This window comes from Akebia trifoliata, chromosome 5 (assembly GCF_017979445.1).
Source record: "Akebia trifoliata isolate Shusen 1 chromosome 5, ASM1797944v1, whole genome shotgun sequence".
Classification (NCBI taxonomy): domain Eukaryota; kingdom Viridiplantae; phylum Streptophyta; class Magnoliopsida; order Ranunculales; family Lardizabalaceae; genus Akebia; species Akebia trifoliata.
The window spans coordinates 13,494,567-13,499,930 of NC_141379.1; the positions used below are offsets into that span (position 1 = coordinate 13,494,567).

General features: G+C 36.9%; 1 pseudogene; it reads left to right on the forward strand.

Moving 5' to 3' along the window:
• The first annotated feature begins 876 nt into the window (after positions 1–876).
• On the forward strand, positions 877–2,675 carry LOC147401514 (cytochrome P450 78A5 pseudogene; annotated as a pseudogene).
• The last annotated feature ends 2,689 nt before the right edge of the window (positions 2,676–5,364 follow it).

The window sequence follows — 5,364 nt, forward strand, 5'->3', positions numbered from 1 at the left end:
CAACCCCGTAACGTGATCCCCGGACTTTTTTTTTCTTTCGTAAGATTAGTTTGCATTTCTTTAGAGTCAATTTGGTTCCTAGACCACAATAACTAGGTGGCGACTCCCAAACCTCAAGGGTCAAAAATGGATCCGCGCACCCCGCGGATCGAAGGCGTTTTCAGTGGCGACTCCACTGGGGACATTGAGGATCAAACTTGAAATGCCCCAAGTATCGGAACGTTGCCAATAAACTAGTTTTTTTTAATTTTTAGTTAATCCCTTTTTATTATTTGATTATCGATTTTTTTTATATGATCATTAATTATTTGGGTTCTATTTGGAATACGTTGATCTAACAAGTTAGTCTTTATGATTCAATCAAGGGCCATTCGGAATGACCTTAAATAATGCGATATTTCAAGGTGAATGGTGTTATTAAGGATGAGATATTGATGATTGGATAATAATTTTTATATGAGTAGATTTGTTTTTTTTTTTTTTTTTTTTTTTAATGTGAGCTTGATTTGTTGGTTGATGTTTTAAAAAAAATAAAAATAAAAATTTGTTTCCAAGACGTACTGTCCATCCACAGCAAGAAGAAAAGAAAAAAAAAAGGAGTCTCTGAGGTTCTGGTTAAAGCGACCCCTCGTTTTTAGTTGGTATTATGCGTGGTGTGTTCCCAATAAAAATCTATTTTTAACAGTCAAATACTTAACGTTTTTAAATGGAGGAGTGGTGTGCCACTAGCAAGAAGAGAAAATTCATCTTCCTATCTTCTTCTCCCTTAGAAGAAAACAGGAAAATAGGAAAATAGGAAAAACGTTTCCTTTTTACTGATCTCTCTCACTCTCTCTCGAAAACCAAAGCGATTTTAGGGTTTAAAAAACCACCGAAATGTCTGTAGAAAGCCACCTTTTCTTCTTGCCAAGTACTATTTTTCACTCTGCTTCTCACCGCTTTGAAATCGTCTTGTTGGTTGTTTTTCCGGTCGTTGTTTTTGGCTTCTGATCGGTTCCTGGTGGCTTGGCTTGGGCTTTCTCAAAACCCCACAACCTGGTTCAGACCAAGACCGTCATTACCGATCCATCTGGGTTCCCTCTTGTTGGGTTGCTATTCACTTTTACTGGTTCTACGACTCATAGAGTTCTTGCTAAGCTTTCTAAAACCTTCAACGTTGTTCCTCTAATGGCGTTCTCTGTAAGGTTAACTCGTTTCATCATCTCGAGTCAGCTTGATACAACTAAAGAGAATCTAAACAGCTCAGCTATTGCCGATCGACCCATCGAGGAATCTACTTGTGAACTTTTGTTCTACCGAGCAATGGGTGATGCATTTGGAGAATATTGAAGAAATCTGAGGAGAATCTCAGCTACCCCTTTGTTTAGTTCAAAGGGAATCGCTAGTTTGGGACATTTAGAAGTGAAATCGGATCTAAAAGGATAGATGAGATTAGGGTCTTAATGGGTTAAAAGGGGAGGTTGAGGTGAAGAAAGTTTTACATTTTGGGTCTTTGAACAATGTGATGATCAGTGTTTTTGGGAGAACTTATGATTTTATGGATCCAAATCGAGGTGGGCTTGAACTTGAAGGGTGGTGAGTGAAGAGTATGAGTTACTTGGGATTTTTAATCGGAGTGATCATTTTCCTTTAATGGGGTGGTTAGATTTGTAGGGATTGAGAAAGAGATGTAGGAGTTTGGTTGCTAAGGTGAATGTCTTTGTTGGGAATATTATAGATGAGCATAGGAAGAAAAGGGTTGATAGAGTTTTGGGAGAAGAAAGTGTTCGAGATTTTGTTGATGTTCTACTTGATTTGGAGAAAGAAGATAGCCTTAGCAACTCTGATATGATAGCTGTTCTATGGGAAATGATACTTAGAAGAACTGATACTGTAGTTATCCTCTTGGAGTGGATTCTTGCAAGAATGGTCCTACACCCAGACATTCAATCCAAGGCCCAATCTGAAATCGACATTATTGTCGGTAACGGTAACACTCGAATGGTATCAGATTCTGACTTGCCCAACCTCCCATATCTCCAATCAATAGTAGAGGAATCCCTTCTAATGCACCCACGCAGACCCCTCTTGTCGTGGGCTAGACTAGCCATCCATGATGTCCACATTGGAAAGAATTTTATTCCAGCTGGAACTACAGCAATGGTGAACATGTGGGCGATAACCCACAACGAGAGAAACTGGTCGGACCCAACTGAATTCAATCCGGAAGTTTTTTTTAACGAAGATGTGAGCGTTATGGGTTCTGATCTAAGGTTGGCTCCATTTGGTTCTGGGAGGAGGGTCTATCCTGGGAAGGCTATGGGGTTAGGTACTGTTCAGTTATGGTTGGCTCAATTGCTTCAGAGCTTTAAATGGGTTCCTTCTGATAGTGGTGTGGACTTGTCTGAGTGCTTTAAACTGTCTCTTGGGATGAAGCAGCCTTTGATCTGTAAGGCTGTTTCAAGGGTTGCTTGAGAAAATCCCTTTGCGATGAAGTTGGTGAATTTTGAAGAATGAAGAATTGGGATTCAATCTCAAGATTTTCGATGGACCTCAAATGATGTTTTGGTTGGTAAAACTTGTTTTGTTTTGGTTGTTGTTAGTTTTAGATGGCTTGGTTTTGTTATGTTTTATGTGTCTTGAAAGTCTTATAGGTTAAGGCAGTGTGGTGCTAAATGTGGAATTTTGCTAGGAATGATGTTTTGTGTTATATTTTGATGTCTAGTGGAGATGTTTAACGCATTGAATACAGCTTTCAGCATATATACATGGAATGACAGTTTCTTTTTTTTTTTTAAATAAGAAAAGAAAAGGGGGCAGCTCTCTGTGTTTTTTGAGAGTGGCTAGGGCCACACCAATTTTTGCTATTGCTCCACGTGTTCATTTTATTTTTCTTAAAAAAAGAAGGGTTAGTTTTACTAATTTAGTAAGGTCTCTTCCTTACTAAGGGTTATCAACTTCGCCACGTGACATCCAAGAAGGTGATCTAATGCCACGTGTGTGTGGCGAACAAAATTCCATGAACTTTTAAAAGAAATTTTCAATGTAAAAAAAAATTAAATTTCATCTTAAACTTTGATTTGAGATTTCATAATCTCCCATTTTCAAAACCTTGGACCTAAATTTCTTATTTTTAAAATTGATTTTTTTTCTCTCTTTTTAGATCTAAATCTTTTCCAATCAAAATTGTAAAGGCCATAGAATTAGATTATCAATGAGGGAGCCACGTGGCCTAATGACCCTTAGTAATTTTGAAGTCTTAACGTGTTAGTCGAGATAACCTAAGTTCTCATTGAAAAATTTGTTGAGTCATAAATTCAAAAATGCAAGAAATTCCCAAGATTCCAAGAAAAAAAAAGGTAAAAAAAAAAAAAGAATTTTTTGTGTTGGATCTGATCAATTATTCTGTGATTATCTGAAATGCCATGATCTTAATTGATATATACATGAAATGTGCATGCTTTGATTTCGAATTGGATATTTTGGTATTTTTGATCAATATTTATTTGATATCCATATGTTGATGGTTCGATGATCTGATCTGGCCCATGGGCCCGTTAGTTTAAAAAAGGCCTCGGGCACACCCCACCCTGTTTTGCATACACCACATGCACGTTTACTGTTTTGCGTACTTACACGTCCTATATAGCCAACGTGGCACTAGTGCGTGGCCCAGTCTCTTCGGAGATGCGACGTCATTCATGAAAACCACAACTCCAGTCACGTACCTTAGGGTATATCAAACAGAGGCATCAATGCCGTCTGATCAGGTGATTCTGAGAAGTATATTGATGCACCCAGGCTGGAGCGACCTGAGCCTTTGACCTATTGTGAACCACACAGTCACATGTCCCGATTGCCAACGTAATACTAGTACGTGGTCAGTCCCCTCGTGGGATGCCAAACCATTTATGAAAGCTACAACTCTTGACTCGTACCCATAGGTATGTAAAAGATAATCTAAGTATATCAATTGCACTTCTTGGTCAAAATCGGTGCCTAAGCGAGATCTTGCCCTGCTGTACCCTACTGTACGAGGGGGATAGACTATGTCTATTCTAGACGAGAGGTATTTAAGTGGGCCCTTGTTCAGCATTGTGCCCCACCTCTCAACTAGAGATCAAACTGGCTGTTTTTGACTTCAGAGAAGTGAGTTGAGGTTTTAGATTATCACCTATACGGTATATCAAACCAAGTCACCACGTATCGAGAGGTATATAGGTGTATTTGGGCAAGGATGGCCAGATAAAATGCATTGCATGTAGTAAGCTTAGAGTCTAGAAACCTTCCTTGTAGGTTACGACTCGAACTTATCGTAGGTGTTCCCGGGTTGTTTATTGAATGGGACCTTGTGAATGATGAATGTATGTGAATGATGAAATCAGAACGCCTCTGAATGATAAGATCAGAATGCATATGAATGATGAGATCAGAGTATTTGATTGTCCTCAAGGATCAAAAATGTTGTTTTTAAAAATTAAAATGGGTGCACCGACCCAATAAATAATCCATTCTTTTACAATAATGACCCAATCCAACAATCCTGATGGATCGGGCCATTTAAATCAAAATAGAAATCAAATTTTCAAAGAAGAAAAATGGTTTACGAAGGAAAAATATTTTCTAGAAAAAGTGTTTTCCAAAATAAGTGTTTTTCAGAAAAAGTGTTATTCTCTAGAAAATAATGTTTTCTAAGAAAAAGTATTTTCCAAAAAATATTTTCCATAAGAACAAGATTTTCCAAGAGAAAATATTTTCCAAATAACAAACTATTTTTTAGAGAAAAATATTTTTCAGAAGAAAATGTTTTCCGAAAGAAAAGAAAATGAAGGAAAATTGATTTACAAAAGATCTATTTTTGCATGAAAAATTTTTGAAATATGTTTTTTGCAAAAAATCTATTTTTTGCATGAACCTTGTAAAATTATCAAAATATGTTTTTCTAAAAAGAAAATGATTGCAAAAAATAATCAGAATTGTGAAAATTGTTATTCAATAAAAACATTATTTTCAAGAGTGCAAAAAAATTATTTTCCTTCTGAATAATCATTGAATGGATGAATTGTTTAATGGATTGGTGCACAAAATCTCAGGGTTCATTTAAAATGTTATCAAGGGGGTGACATTGAAATTGGTTAAATTCATCTTCAAAGAGGTTTAAGGGTTATTATTGTATCTAAGCTCAATCGTCCATCGTCTAGCTAGGATTGTAAATCCAGTCAGTTAGAGTAAACGTCAATATCAAGTCAACAGTCAGAAATGACCTCAAAATTTCTCAACATCATCCAGTTGTTCTTTGAAGATCACAGTGCTTCAATCCTACCGGTTATAAGCAATATCTCAGTCCTCAGTCCTAATCAAACTCGTGTGGGTACTTGTCTTGAG